The 16839-nt window shown below is 43.2% G+C and overlaps 1 protein-coding gene across 1 annotated transcript in view; it reads right to left on the bottom strand.

The window, feature by feature from the left end:
• erfl1 (Ets2 repressor factor like 1) overlaps positions 1 to 13949 on the bottom strand; it is a 37243-nt gene extending 23294 nt beyond the window's left edge. Inside the window, exon 1 of the mRNA XM_073484578.1 lies at positions 13882 to 13949. The gene's annotated coding sequence lies outside the window, so the exon portion shown is untranslated. The remainder of the gene's footprint in view (positions 1 to 13881) is intronic.
• Between the last annotated feature and the right edge of the window lie 2890 nt (positions 13950 to 16839).

The raw sequence follows: 16839 nt of genomic DNA, 5'->3' as shown, positions 1-16839 counted from the left end.
GTCCGCACTTTGGACCAATTTATTTTGCGCGTTAGGAGACTTTTCTCTGTGCGCACATTGTTCTTAGAGCCTAGTAAGCAACAAATTACAGGTTATTTAATTTTAAAGTCGCAAATAACTAAAGTTAACTAAAGTTGATTGATACAAAACAAAAATATTCTCATGTGCAAATCAGCCCAGCTTCTCTCTTTCTCTAATGAGAACTGGCAGAAAGTTTTAATGAAGGCGAGGGGAGGTATCATGATGAGTTAAGTAATGCTTGACTAAACACTGAGTAACACCAGATAATTATTATGGTATGGATACATAATATTACATATGGGGATATTACAGTGGTATGCTAATCACATCTATTATCTAATAAGCAGTAAGGGTGGGCTGTTACTTAGCTTTAGTATAGACTACTTTATATCTTAGGTCCTGGGTTAAAGGTGCACTGTGCAGTTTTATTCAGAAGAGAAAAATCTTCATTCATTAATTTTCCCCACTGAAGAAACTAAATAAAGCAAACTGTCTTCAGAGGACAGCACAATTTCCTACTGTTTGATTTTGTTTATGTTTGCAGGAACCTTTGAAGTTGCCACTGTTTTAGCTTCAAACTGTGATCTGAGGAGAAAATCTTATTAATTCAGTTATGAAAGGCTGTATATCAAATAAATATTTCTCCATTTGTATTTATTAAGATTGCAATTGTTGCCTTTCTGAGTTTGAATTTATTTTCCAAAACTACATAGTGCACCTTTAACATGTTGTCACATTTCAACTGCAGGTTCTGATGGAGAGCAAAGCGTTCATTCTCATTTGTTGACTAAATTTTCTTGATGCAAAACCATTTTAAAAACTTTCTTTTACAAATTATTCTAACAACTTACCACCTTTAGAAAGTTATCAAGCTACTACAACTTTATGTGATTTGTTACATTAAACGTTATTTCAGAGCCATGTCTTTTTTAATCAAACTGGCCATCAGATGCAAACATTTACATATTAAGCATAAATAAACTTTCATGTAAGTGAACTACAGTTAACTTGATGCTTATCAATTCATGTATGACGCAACTGTGAGTTAAGATTTCTCAGGAGGATAAGTGTATTAAGTGCTATTTATAAAGTGTTACCGAATTAATTTCCTTCACAATACCTTTGAAACAATGTATATTTAGAGTAAAGTTGTCACTTAGTGTTTGGCTCGTCTGAGTCAGCCTGAAGGCTCCTCTCATTAAATCATTTACCGGAGTCTTTCTTCTTGCAATAACTGGCACTCACTCTCATTTGAACTTTGAAACACTTTCCTAAGGGCATAAAACAATGGTCGTTTTAAGTTTCACTGACACTTAAAACGGTTCATTATGCTAATTGATATTATGTAATTACAAACATCATAGAATTAAAAACCACCCTTGAGGAAGAGGTAGGCCTTTAGTGTAGTTTGTATTGATTATTATGAATACTACAATAATCCTATAATAATGATTTTTGGATTCAACACAACAGTCATTCATGCGATTCTGATGCACAAACTGATTGTAAGGATCCAAAGATAAAAAGTTGGAGGCTAGTCAAATCACATAAAAGAGTCTTATACTGTTGTTAATGAAAAAAGGAATGATGAAAATGAATCAATAAAACCAACGGTAAAAACTTGAGACGATCACAAACCAATAGTACTGAATCCCCTCGGAGTCGGCTTAGAGCTGCAGTTTGATGAGCCGGTGGAAATGGCAGGTGTTATATGAAGCAAAAATAAAATAAGAGAAAAAAGTAAAGTAAATGCAGTTAGACTCGTATGGTTCGGCGTGGTCTGGGCGTGACTCGTACACAGCCTGGGACTCAGCGTGGAGCATCGTGATAGTTTAAACAGTTTAAAACACTTACAGTGGTAACCGGATTTGTAGCCTTGTGGGGTTAAGAACTTGATGAAATCCGCCGTGCCCACCAGGACTATAGAGGTGAGCGCTCACATACAAATTGCCATTGATAAAGAGAGAAGGGGAAGCCCCGACATCACACACCTTAAACCCCATCCCTCTCACACTGGTTCAGATAAAGAAAAAAAACACACTATCCTACCCAGAGTGCACTGCAGCTGGCAGCATGTGGGATCCCAAGGGGAACAAAAATGCTTCTGATTTGCATCTGTTTTCAGTGGAGCCACTTATGTGTGACTGGGGATCACCTTATTACAATGTATTTTATCAATAATGTGTGACACGTGGGAAAAGTCCAGCTTTCTTGAACTCTGACCCTGTTAGGTGTTGACCATCGAGAGTGCAGTTGCAGTCTCGATAATGGAGGACAAGCTATACGCCTGTTTGTCCGAATTTCCAGAAATGCTGTGATGATTAATTAGTGTCACACTCCAGCCTCAACATGACAAAGTACCTCCCTTCAAATGGAGCAAATAATCATGGTGACATCAGGATAGGTAATCAGGACTTGATATAAACCACAAAACAAGTATGAAAGATCAAACTAAAAATATTATCAAATAAGAGGATGAGGTCTTTATGGTGTCCTGGAGACAGATATCTTCTGGTATAATTCTTATGGATCCAGCCTGTCTGCATTCTTACCCTGACCCCCAACCTTACCTAATGTCACTGTGTCCAACTTGAATATCTGAAAAACTGAATCACTTTTAATCTTGCACTTGGTCACAAGCTTTGGGTTTAATGGACCTATCATGGTGCTTCTACCCACAACCCTGTAGGATGCATAATTTTAGGTCTGATATTGCAGTGTGGATGTTATTCCTACAATATCATAATTAATGTTGCTCCAGGATCATCATAGCAACCAATGAAGAAGGACAAAGTCTAAAGAGGAAGTAGGTCTTGACTTGACTTAATGTTTTCAGTTTTCGGTCACAGTTTCATGGTTAAGGCATTAAAATTGACCCTTTCACAATGTTAAAAGTTATGACGTCACAAAAACGTGATTGGTCAGTATCAATAATCCTGGAGCAACATTAAATATAATGTTGTAGGAACACCAACATGGCCATATCAGATCAGAAGAGTGAAGATGTTTATACTTATTCCACCTCTGTGGGAGGAGTTGGACTAAAACTGGCTTGGCACATAGCTTTACGTTGCTGTTGTAGACTGATCAGAGGGTAGAGAGAAACCTTGGCTAACACCTGGCCAGTGAAAACTCCTGTTACATCCCTTAAAGGTGTCTGTTATTACTTTCCTAGTGTCGATCCCACTTTAGTCCATTTCATCTAATAATAAAATGTGGGGGCGTCGAGGTGGCTTAAGGGTTTATGCTGACCATATAAATGTAGTCCATTTTGTTGCATATCATCACTTCTCTCTCTCCTCTCATGTTCTGACATCTCTCTATTATAGCTGTCAGACAATGCCAGAAAAACAGACAGGCTGTTCTGTGAGATGTGAGAATAAAGTCAACTATTGCCATGATTGAAACAACTATTCATTGCTAATTAAATCACATTTAATTGAATGATTTAGCAATTGTATCATAACCTTCCATTTATAGTCGTTGAGCCGTTTTTATGAATTATTCGGGTCTTTTGAAACTTTCTAAAATAAACAAATAATGTATTTATAATAACAGTCCAGAAACTGAGTAAAAATCAGCCGTAAATGTGGAGAATCAATACAACTTAACACCATTTAAAACAGTCTTGTTTTGTACTGTAGACCGTCTTGCATACCAGTTTTCAGACAGTTTATATTCCCTGCTGGTCATTGACCGGGTTACGTGGACCTTAGGGTCATGAAACACATTCAGCACATAGATGAACACAAACTTTGAAGTCAAGAAAAATATTTCAAGCACAAACAAGACCCCGCAAACTCAGAGTTCAACGAGCACAGATTCTAAATGAATGGATACACCAGCCTCCATGTTGTACTGTAGGACGCTGTTCGCTTTTTAAAATGACGACTGTCTCTTCTGTCTTGACTGTTTCCGTATTTACTACGATTTCTAATGTCTACTCTGTCCCTTCTTAATACTATCTCTGTCTCTTCCCATTACACAGACCTCCTGGACTGTTGCGTTTCCATTGAAGTCATATATCCATGTGCACACACAGACATACACACACACAAAAATTCAATCTCTCCGTCTTTCTATCTGTGTTTCCCTCTCCCACTCTCTCTTATACAGACACGCACACACAAACAAAGCCACACACACACACACACACACACACACTCACACACTCAGCGCCCGTCTGCCCCGGCCCCCGTCGGCCCTCTCGCCTGTGTGCGTGTCAAATCGAATCTCCACCTCAGTGCGTAGTACACCTGCTGTGCCGGCGTATAATGCGCTGCATACAGTGAGTGCACGATGACGGATTACTGAATTAGACCAATAATGACAAGTGACACTTCTGTTACCGCTCCCTGAGCCACTGCAGAGAGAAGGGGAGAGGTGTAAATAAAGAACAGACACAGCGACAGAGAGAGAGAGAGAGGGTGGGATGAAGAAAAAAAAAAACAACAGAACAGAGATGGAGGAAGTCATGGAGATGGATTGGGAATTTTCAGCTTGTTCTGTAAAAATAAATAAGTTCTGTTTCATTCAATTGCAACTTCTCTGTCCTATATCTTTTTTTCTCCTCTCTCTGTTTCCGAGATTCATATCACAATCAGTGCTGAGGGGATTTTTTCTTTATACCTTTTCCTGTCGTTTTCTCTCTTAATACAAATTTCAAGACGAGGCTCCACCTGTGGTCAAGGCATCAGCTTAACTCAAATCCTGGCAGAAAATGAAAGGCAACGCTGCAGCAACCTCACATGCTTGGCAAGACAGAAGTGTACGGAGAAGTTTTGACGTGTTTTCTTAATGAATATACATGAAATGTAGAGCAGGGTAATTTGCGAGTGTCCACCGGTTGTAGACCGGGGCAGTGTATCTGCAGGATGTCTGGCCCCCCCATGGACCTGGGTCTCCGCAGGCCTGTGCTCAGGATACTAAACCATGCCAAATGAGGAAGAGGAGGTGCAACCCTCCCTGGGACCACATGAATAAATCAGCCTACCACCCGGTGCTTCTGTACCGGGGCAAAGACTCACTACAGGAGTACAGAGAGAAATGTACACAAACACATGCATTCATTCATACATGCACACATGCAGAGGAGAAACTGAAAAACAGACTCCATGTAGGTGTGAAAACCGGCTGTATGCTTGTTTTTGGAGGTTAGAGACCTCATGATACAAACATCAATGAGAATATTTCTGTTGGCGCTCTGTCAACGATGTCATCTTCCTGCCTATATTGTATCATAATGGAGAATCATTTGGGAATATAAGCCTGCCAAGCCCTCAAGTCATTGTGCCACAGTCGCGTTTGGCTCACGAGCCAACGCTTAAAGGCACAAGCATCTTCCAAAACTTATACCTTCTGTACATCTGCACCCACTTGCTAGACAAAACAAGGCGGCTGTGAAGAAGAGGAAGAAGTGAGCACTTAACTGGGACAAACGCTCACATAGAGAAAGGGAGCAGAGGCCCAATTGGAGTTGGAGATAGAGAGCGAGGGAGCAATAGGGGGAGCACAGAGGAAGGAAGACAGAAAGAAATATTGACAAAGCCTAGATATACACATAAGTCACCCGACACGACCCGCCTGCTCCCCTGTATTTTATAGAGCTGCTCTGCGCTGGCGGAACAGCATGACAGGCCAGTTCCTTCAACGGAAAATATGGTCCCTCTCTACCCTCCCGCCTCTCGCTCCGCTATCACTCCTGTTTTCTGTCTATCCCACCTGATATCATTCTGTCACCTCTGCGCCGGGCTCTTTTTTCCATCATCCCTCCTATTTCTTTCCTCCCCGTTTCTCGCGCTTTTATTGGTGCTCTGCATCCCACCCGTCATGTTTCACTCCTCCGTTTCTATCCATCTTCATGTCGCTCTCTTAATCCCCTCTCATTTGCTCTCCTCGGCCCTCATCCCTCCCGTTTCTCTTCCTGCTCTCCCGGAGCCGTTTCCGCGTGCTGTCCCATTTCCACCTACTCCTCTCCGTTTCCCTCATTCTTCCTGATTCATTTCCTCTCCGCTATCCGTTCCATTCATCCCTCTCCCTCCTATTTGTGCTGCGAACATCACCATCCCTCTACCCGAGGCTTTCCTGTCTCCATCCTACACCTTTCCAACTATATTTCCTCTGACCTCCATGGTTTTCCTCCACGGTTTTTAGCTCATCTGTCACTCTGTCTCTCTGTCAGCCCTGTGAACTTCATCCATCCACTTCTTTAAACTGAATACTTCGGCTTGGCCTTTACATTTTTGCCTTTCTTCCTTCTTTCTCCTACCTTATAGATTTCTTTTGTCTCTTCCTCATTGAAATAAGCATATGCATTCATCCACTATTTTGCTGTTGTTTTCCCCTCCAGTTCCTTCTCCCTACCTCTCTCCCTTTTCTTTTCTTTCTTTTCTTTCTCCTCCTTTCTCCTCTCTCCCTCTGCATTCCAGCCGGCCCTCCCTCTCTCATCCGCAGCCTGAGCACAGAGCCCCATGTGTCGGAATCAATTAGGGCTGAGAGCCGTCGCGGCCGCTCTTTCACGGAGGTAAATATTAAACTGCACCAAGCACCAAGGAGGAAGAGAGAGAGAGAGAGGAGGGGAGAGAGGGAGCCCTCCGTCCCTAATCCACCGCATCGATCAGGCGGGGATGAGGGTAATATATTATTTTGACAAGATACGATTCTCCGACGCGCACCGCTATCCCCGGCGATCGATTTCTTTTTTCTCTCCTTTTTTCTTTCCTTTTCTCCCCCTCAGCGAGTGGGACAGAGTTTGTGTGTTGTTGTGTGTGTGTGTGTGTGTGTGTGTCTGAGATAGGGTGTGCGTGCGTGTGTACGTGCATTTGTGTGTTGTTGTCGGGCGTCGTGGCGTGTGCATGTGCAGTGGAGTGTGGATGGGTGACAATAGGAACAGCATTAGGAAATGTGGGGAAGAGATGAGGATGGTGCTGCTAGTAGGTCTGCGCTTTTACAAACAAGCTCCTGTCTAAACAGCTAAATCACACGCTCGTCCAAAGATGGATCGCTCAGAGGAGAATCTGAGATTTGTATTTATTTTCTGGGGTATATGCAAGGTGCAGCTCATAAGGCAAGGTGTCAGGGTTATACAGTTAGTCAAATAGGCAGAGCTGACCTATTGTAAAGTTAAGTGTCCTCCCCCGCACGGTCCCCTCTGCTCCTGTGCCTCCCCTCAATATCGCTTTGTAAACTGTGTCTAAATGCTAAATTCCCAGATCAATTTTTTTTATTCAACCTCTCCCCCCATCAACGCTCCCTCTGCCCCCTGCCTCTGTCCTCTTCTAACAGCTTCAGTCTTGCTGTCCTCCAGTGATGGAGGGTGTCCTAACAGCCTTGTGTATGTCTGTGTGTTTGTGTGTAACTTGTTCTCTCAGTAGGTCAAAGAAATCTGACAGATTGCTGAAGTTTTCACATCTCATCAAAAAGAAAATCACAGACCTAGCTTTTAGAGTGCTGCATTTTGTAATTTAATTTAAAAAATTTGGAAATTAAGGGGATAGCTTTCGTGGTTAAGTGATATTTTTGACTGAATCGTGTTAGTAGTGTCAAACCCACCCGACTGTGAAGTTCTATGCAGTTTTTAGCGCTTTACGGTGCTTTCAGCTCGTAGTTTTGTTTCTCTGACTCACAATTAGATTGCATAGTTGAGTCTCACAGCTCTCATCAACCCCTATATAAAATCATAAGCAGCCATTTCCATCTAAAATGTTTGGTGAATGTACGCTACATGGCTAGCATGAAACTGCAGACAATCAAGGAAAACACTTGCTAGAGAAGAAAGTCCAGCTATCAAGTAGGCTTAAGAGTTAGATGTTTTGCTCTGGTGTTGGAGGAGACCAAAAAGTAGCAAAAAGGCCTGTGAATATTCAAATGACATTCATCGGGTTGCCAGAAACATTATTCCACTGTGACGCTCATACTTCTCTGTGTCTGTTGGATGTATAAGTAGGCAAATGTTTGCAAAGAGATAAGCTATAACTACTTGATAATGATTTATGATGTCCAATGCCAATGTTTTAAAATTGTCCCTTTTACAATATCTGCGCACGGCATCTATAACATAATTCAGTTGAGTGACAGACTGTGGTTAGGGTTAATATAAGAGCGAACTGTGCGGGAGACGCGAATGTACTACAAACCAGTCCACCATCCACAACCCAAAACAAAGTCTACAACCCTGAATACCGAAAGCGGAAAGTTAGCAGAGCAGCAGGAAATTCAGCGTCCACACAGGATGTGTTGACAGTATTAATTGTGTGGGTCTCTGGTGCTCATAGACAAACACAAATTCACTGTATTTACTAGAAGCACAAAAATACGCTTCAGGTTGTGGGTATGCTCCGAAAACTTTAACTAATTGTTTTAGATTAATTTCTTCCCCCTAGTGGTCAGAAATCGCTTAATGCAGCTTTAAGTTCAGATTTCTTCGGTGAAGAAGATGATAATCAAACACATCATATAAATAAAACAGAAGTACAATTGAGCTACTACAAATGTCCCATTAGATCAAGGCCTATGCGGGAGTGTGTGTGATTGTGCGTGAGAGCACTTGGACATGAAGACACGATGACCCTGGCAGACAGCAGGAAATGCAACCCATAGGACAGTGTGTTGGAATACAGAGCACGAACTATCAAGGTTGTAAAGTCCCTACGAGTGTATCAAGGGTGTGCACAATTATATAAATAATTTCTATATGTACGTGTGTGTTTGGACGACGTATCTCAGTTCCAACCTGTCTTTTTGAATGTTGTGCTGATACAAACACACAGAACCTCATGTCTCTGCATGCACACACCCCGGCACCCAACCAGTTTCCTCTCCCAGAAAGCTCTTTCCAAACAAGCCTGACAACACCCGCTGGTGTCTCCTCCAGCTCACTCCGCTCTCTCTTACTCCTTGTCTCCCACGTTCTCTGTTTCTGCCTGCCGCGACTTAGTTTTCCTCTTTCTTTCTGTCCGCTCTTGCTTTTATTGTGCCATTTTCTGCCACTTTGGTCCAAGAAAGGGAGGCCGTAATGCAATCTCTCCCCCTCTCCGTCCCCTGCTGTGAGGGAGAGTAGCTTGGCCTGTGTGCTGGGCCGGGGAGAAGGGGGAGAGACGGGGTCAAGGTGAGCTCTAATACACTATTGATCCGCCCCAATTGAAAACCTGATGGAAATTTTACCCCCCTCCCCTCCTTTCCTCCTCATCCTTCCCCCGCACCCCTCTCTCTCTCTCTTTCTCTCTGTTTTTCTCCCCCCTCCTTTCGTCTAACCCCCCTCTCTCTTCCTATCTCCCACTCTTCTCTTCCCTTATGTCTTTTTTCCTTTCCTGTGTGTATCCTCCCTGGTGTCTGGAGTCTTCCTCTTTTTCAGTGTCTATCCCCGTTCACTCCAATCTGTTTTCTCTCCCCGCTGAATGTCTCTTTCAACCGCTGACCACTTTCTCTCCCTTGCTATCTATCTTTGTGCCGGGCAGCGCTCTGCCTCCATGTCTTTTAAACCGCGCCTCTAATCATTTCCTCTCTTCTCTTCTCCTCCGTTTGGTCTCGCCGTCTCCCCTTTTTTCGAGCGTGTTCCTCTCTTCTCCCTTCAAATCCCTTGCTAACCCTCCCCTCCCTGCTGTTTCTGTCTCTCTCACTCGTTTTCCCTCATCCCCCTCTCTGAGTGTGCATCAGATGGTCCATTTCTCTCTAACCCAGTGCATATTGATCCCTATGGCAGTAGCATGCAGGGTGAGGGCTGCGAAAACCACTGCTACAGTGTATTAAACGCCACAAACGCTTTGGACGCGGGGCCCGAGACACGCCTCCCCGGCAGGGCCCTGTCAATAGCTGCTCCCTCCTGTCAACAGCAGCCAAATGGCCTCTCAATCTGGGACTTGTGATGGGCTACAGATTGGTACACAGAAACTGCAAGTGGATGCGCCACAGAAAAATAGACTGAATCTTGATCGGAGCAAAGCCAGGATAAAAAATGAAATGAAACACGGAGATATGTAGGTAATGTTCCCTATAATGGTGAGCGGCTTTCTAAAAAACAGATGTATTCGAAAAGTCAATGAAATCATGTAAAACCATTTCCATTCAGATGCCTCAAATGTTGCACAACAAAATCTATGACCTCTGCTTTCAATTTGCTCCATTCTTTGGCTTAACAGGCTTCATAATAACACACTGTTGTCCTGCAGTTATGTGGAACAGCAATTATGGACGCAGCCGAGTGTGCTATACACTGTTCAAGCACATCAAACAAAAGAGGCACAAACACTGGGAAGGCCCGAACAATAGAGATGGCAGCAACAGAAGTAAACCTTTTACAGCTACCCATTACTTTCCCACTTAACAAGACAGACCACAACCTCTCTCCCTCTCTCTCTGACTCTATGCAGAGTTGGCTGCTATCACCGCACTGCTTGAGTGGGAGATAAATGGCGTGAGTGCGTGTATGTGTGCGTTTGATTTATGTACTGTTGTGTACGTGTCAGGCGGCCGAGCTATCAGGACCACCATCTCCCAATAGACATAGAAATGCTACAGCAGTGGAGGGACCCCTCTGTCGACCCTGAGACCTCTGATACACATCTGGAACAACAGAGCACGCCGAGCGGGGATTGGAGGGGTTTGTTGGAGTAGGAGGAGGAGGAGGAGGAAGACGAAGAAGAGGAGAGGAAAAGGAGCAGGAGGAGGAGGAGGAGGAGGAGGAGGGGAGCTACCGTCATTGCTTCTGTGCTTTTTTTCATTTTCATTCAAAGGAGATTCGTTCACTCTGTCCCTCGCTCTCCGTCTCTCTCTCTCTTCTCCGCCGCCGTGCTTCAACCTCAAACGCAACTTTACAACTTCTGTCCGGCTCTCGGAGGAATAATCTCACAGGTAGCCGAGCTCTCACATGCAGACTGGAGGTCCTGGTTGGCTGCTTTCACATTAAGCTTCTGTCAACGTGGTCAGGAGTTACTTCTGTATGATCCTCATCTCACGGGAAATCCATAGTTATTCAAAGGATACCAGTGTGTAAGAGGACCTGTGACCAAAACCTGCACGATGTATTTCATCTCTCACTCTAACCTCTGTTTGACCTTTAACACTTTTCGCTCCTTACTTGTAGGTTGATCTAATTTTAAGTCATATCAGCGCGTGTAGTAAACATTAGGAGCGTGTTAAATAAATACATCTCACAGTTTGAAATATGTTTCCTCTTTCTAATTTGTCACTAACTGGCACTCAGAGTTCAGACACCTGTTTTATTTTCCCACTTTTCTCTTTCAATCACTCTTTCTTTCTCCCCCTCGTTGTCTCCTCTCCCCCCCCCCCATCCCCACGCTTCACCCTCTCCATCTATTTCTTTCTCTCTAGGAAGGAATCAGTCTCACCTTAATTGCTCTTAAATCGGATTAATGACTGACCGGGGACAACTTGACTTAATCTCTCTTCTAGTAAATCTCTTCCTCTCCCCTCTTCTCGTACATCACCCTTAAACATTTTATCCTCTTGCTCTCTTTATCTCTTGTCCTCTCTTTTTCTGTCCCCGCTCACTCCATCGCTCTCCTCCTCTTTCGGCATCACCTTTTCATTTTGCTTTGCTCTCCGTCACCTACTCTGCCTCCTCCTTTCTCCATCACTCCCCCCCGTGAGTCAATCATTCTTTCATCTTTTTGGACGCACTCTGTCATGCTTCAGCTCTGCTCGTCATCCGGGTCCCTTCATCATTTTTCTCCCCTTCTCTTCACACTCTTTCGACAACTTTCTATCATCCTTTAACTTTGTCATCCTGAGATTTCGGCAAAACCTCTTTGACTCGACTGTCACTCTATCTCTCCATTCTCCACTCTGTCTGTCTCTCTCTGTGTTTTTCTCTCTCTACAAGCTTGGCCAGTCGCAGGCCGTTGTGTACGTATGTGTTAGCAGATGTCGATGTGGTCCTGTCATTGCCTCCTAAGTGCTTTGGCAATACTAGGGATCTGCTGTCATGCCAGTGCAACTAATCTCAATCGAATTACATTGAGCTTGTATTGAGATGGAGATAAAGGACATGAGCGTCTGTCTGTGTGATTGCTCAAGCAGTTCACTGGCACCTTGAGTGAGAAGGAAAAGTGCACATGCGCACATTCAAAACATCAGTTTTGGTGGCGATGACATCATTTTGATCGTTAAATCAGCTTCATGCCTGTAAAACCACAACAAGAAATACAAGGTGCATTACAGCTCAATGCAAACAACTGCCGCCATGTCATACTGGGGTGATCCTTGTTAAGGGTGTAAGGGCAAAGAGACTGTGCCACCTCCCAAACCCCTGCAGTTAAAAAAAAACTGAGGGAAAAAAGAGGCCAGCCTTGTGGACAAAAGCTCATTTTCCTCTTGGTTGCACACTGCTGCAGGCGGGCTAACATGCCACGGGAGAATTCAACCACTCATACACCTTTGTTTTCCTCAGGTTTTTCTCAACTTTACACACCGCAGCAGAGCCATAACCAAGAGTGAACCAGGATTACTATGTCAGCCCGGAAGGCGCCTGCGTGGCCTGTCCAGCCTGAGGTGAATTGGATGATCTGAGAGCCACGAAGTTGCCCGTTCTTTCTTTTTTTTATTATTATTGTGACAGAGGAAAGGCAAATCTGTAATTTCCACATGCGGGCACCTTCCAGTTTTGCTTTGAGCCACTTCCACATTTCTCTCCACTCGCCAACTCTTCCAAATCCCCCCACTGCCTCCGCCAACGCCACCACCACCACCACCATCACCTCCCAACCTATGCATGTCCATCTGCTTCACAGCGCTTCTGTATCTGTCCTCTCTCACTCTCTCTCACACAGTGCAGTCAGGATTAAGCATTTATCTCGGTGGTCCTCCTTTCGGCCCTAAACGCCCGTGAGGATGATAAGAGTCGCTGGGATTTGTCAAATTGTGCGCCATTGATTAACTGACCTTTCACGCCTGCAAGTCTCTCAGCCACTCCACTAACTGCCAACAGGCTAGATAGAGAGATAGATGGGTACATCTGGCTGTTATTATTGTGTACAAGTTTGTAGTTACCAGGTGTGGCAGCGGGAGACAACAGGGGTGTGAGGGCCACGGGAGAGAGGGAGAGGGAGGGGGGAAGCAGGACAGAGGCTTGGAGATGATGGGAAAGATACAGGAGGAGTCCTTCAATTGCCCTATAGGCTTGGAGTGTAACAGGTAGACGTGTGTCTACAACCAAACAGTAATGCGTGTTGAATAATGAATAATGAAACAGAAATTTTAAGGTGCGCTAAGGGGCTAATATCAGACAGGAAGAATTAAGGGGGAGCAGAGGAGCCAGAGGAAGTGTTCATACATTGGCTGGCTGGAGGAGAATGCTGCATGTGATCGGTAATGGCCAAAGGCTATCGCATGGTGCATTTGACACCTTTGATTATTCACAGACAAGACTGTGTTGCTTCAGCGCCGACACGTTTTCAAAAGCAAACAAAAAAAAGTACAACAAAAAAACCTTGAATGCAAAGCTGATCAAAGTGTCTAAAGAAAGAAAGACATCTTGCAATGTTCAAAACTGAAGCTACACCGCAATCAAAATGTCTGTTCATGATTTGTGATGCTGAGAGAGACTCTCAAGGACTTCATATTGGGCAGGATTATATCTTTAAAATCAAAAACAAGTGTCTTAGTTTTTAATCTCCAAGTGGACACATTTTGTTCTTCAGCTTTAAATCAGTAACACATGATTCCTCCCATGGAAAAACATCTTGACCCTAAGTGACTTTTGTGAACATTGTGGGTTTTTTTTTTTTGGTGCAATTAACGAGCGTCGTTTTGAAAGACAAATGAAAGTCAAGCTAATGAGAAAAAGCAGCGAGGAAAAGCAGAGAGAGACTTGAGAGAGTGAGGATGAGGAGGAAGTTCACCCACCTGGACTTCCGCGTCGCCCCGCCTCAGAGATACACCTGAGGCCGAAGCCCGATCACCGTCTCTCGGACTGGACTGGAGTTTTTTCGCCGCTGCGCTCGTTTCGACCCGGGAGGGAGGAAGAGGAGGAGGAAGAGGAGGCGAAAGGGGGGAAAGTGCCGCTGTCGCACTGCACGAAGGCGTCACTAAAAATAAAAGACAAGAGATTATAAATTACATTTCATTATACTCACCGGAGGAGTCTGTGTGTAAATTAAGTCTTCCAATCAAATTATAGATCAGTGAGTAAACTTTGGGCGCGGTGACGGTTTGGTCCAGCTGAGTGGAGCCGATCCTGGGGCTTGTGTTGTGTTGTTCTCCCGCAGGAAAACTGCTGCCCCAAAGACCACAGATCAATCACCTAATTTACTTTTTACTGTCATTCAGTACCGGAGACAGCGAGAGGGAGGAAGAGGTGAGAAAAAATAACTACAATATCCCTTTAATGACTTAAATATGCGTATTTTGCGCGCTAATTTGGGAACGACCTTATCGCACTTGGTGGTATTTTTCCTCTTCCTCTGCAATATTTCAACAAAACCCCCAAAGTGAGTTATAATTATAATTATATTGAAGTCCTCTGAAATGTATATCTGAGGTTATAGCTCTTTTTTACGCACGGGATGTCTCCGGGTTTATCGGCGCACAGAGCGGATACAGAGGCCCTGAACGCAGCTCACTGCGAGGCTCTGCTGCTGTCTCGTTATCGATATATGAGAAGCTTGCTGGAAAGGATATTGACCGCACTAACTAGCCGCACTTTGATCATACGAAATTGCTTTCCAGATGACAACACATTAAGGATGAGAGCATTTTTAAAAAATCAAAACCCGCCTCTCGCGCACCTGTCAGAAGTTTCTCTTCCGAATGAGATGGAGATGAGAGAGGTGAGAGCCCCCATAGGTCGACTGCCTTGATGAATAAAAGAAAGCCGATAGTCTGTTTCCCAAAAAAAGGGAGGATTAAAAAAAAAGAGAGAAAATTGAAAGGGAGGTTATATCAAAAATATTAATTCCTCATCGAGGAATCTCGATCATAACCCGAAAAGTAAGTCTAATTCTGAGCTTTTACTCGACATAAAAGAAACGCAGAGAACTCCTAAAAAATTAGGAATTTAATATAAGATAATAATTAGAACAATTCTCTACAAATAAAGCAAAAGAAAAGATAAGGAGATTTTTTAAAAAAAACCTCTAATATTTATATTTTCTGAGTGGAAATGACGGCGAGTGAATTACGCACAGGAGAGCAGTGAATTAGTGGAGCATTTTCAATTCTTTAAGGTTAAATTTAATCTGTGCGAATTTAATTACACAGACATAAAGCGAATAATATAATATCATAATCGAAAATAAAGAGAAAACAGTGAAGAGTTTCAAGTTCAAACCAGGAGGCTGTGAGAAATAAACTCTTGGGTGCAGATTATTCGTTCGATGTGATAATAATAATTTGAAACGAAAATGTTAAATGAGAGCACATTGCAATCGATTATCAATATTATTATTATTAGAATATTATATTAGAATATTAGGGATATTTGTAATATCTGCTTGCACAGTTCAGTAAACAGCATAAGGCGTTAAAGCGCTGATATATATATAACAAATGTAACTGGACGAGTGCAAAGTCGGCCCGTGCAGAGGTGAAGAAGGATGAAGGAGGGGAGGGTGAGTGACGTGGCGAGAAATTTCCCCAAATGCCATTTAATGTCGGAAATATTTCCACCAAGTATTGACAGCGGCGGAGACGGATGAGACGGGCCGGCGAGGAGAAGCACGAAAGCGGGGAAATAATCCCATTAATCGGCCTGATCTGAGAGAGGAGAGGGAGAGGAAGAGGAAGAGTCAACACGTTGGCCTGAAAAGTTCACACACAGGAAAACACAGGCAGGATGGAGAGAGGCTGGACAGGCAGGGAGTGGACGATGGAAAGTTGGAAAAAGCCAAAACGACGAGTAGAAAAGCTGACTATTATTAATTGAATTTCCTGTTTATTATTATCATCATTATTATTATTATTATTATTATTATTATTATTATTATTATTATTATTATTATTAAATTAATGTGTTGTCAACTGCAAATTAAATAAATTAACCTAAAGCTTCCTCAATTAAATCCTCTGTTTTTCTGTCACACGCACACTCATGCACGCACACACACCTAACACACACACACACGAGCTTTCAAACTTTGTGGAGGCAGGCTGGGGTTGTGTAAAAGTTAGCTGTGAATAATTGACGGCAGAAAAACAACATTGGTCGGGGTTAGGGTGGATCCATTGATCGATCTCTTAATCTGCAATAGTTACATGCATGTATTGATTTACAAACACTGTTCATCTGGAAATATACCGGCACAAATAATTGATGGAGTGCACCCACGGCGCGCATAAATATGCATCAAAGTTGTAAGGGGGTAAACACCTAAAAAGAGAAGAAAATCTGAGGGAGAAACCAGCGAATTCACATAAAGATTATTCCAAATATATATATTTTTTTCAAGTTTGGCTCCGCGCTGTATTGACGCGCCCACTTCTCAAACAAACTCCCATGCGAGTGTGAAAAACACACAAATCACCGGCTTCACTCCTGATAGAGTAAACTTCGGCATTTTCCTTTGGTGAACACATTGAACGGAGCGGTCACAGACAGTCCACGAGTTGATGCTGCTCGGTTGAATTTTTCTTTTTTTTTTTAAGGGGGAGGTGATGGGGGAATATAAACTTGAAAAATAAAAAAAACGAAATGGGGTCTAGAAGGCGAGAAAATTCTTGGAGAAGCCAGGCTGTCCGTGGCAGGTGGGTGGACTTGAAATTGACTCCAGCTTTGAGACGAAAAACTGAAACAAACAACTAATTAATTAATCAGCCAATTAATTAAAAATGAAGATAAACCCCAAATGTTATCAGGTGTGAGGACAT

This window comes from Pagrus major, chromosome 17 (assembly GCF_040436345.1).
Source record: "Pagrus major chromosome 17, Pma_NU_1.0".
Taxonomy (NCBI): domain Eukaryota; kingdom Metazoa; phylum Chordata; class Actinopteri; order Spariformes; family Sparidae; genus Pagrus; species Pagrus major.
Note: the sequence above shows the minus strand (reverse complement) of the source record. Positions and strands in the feature narration are given on the sequence as shown.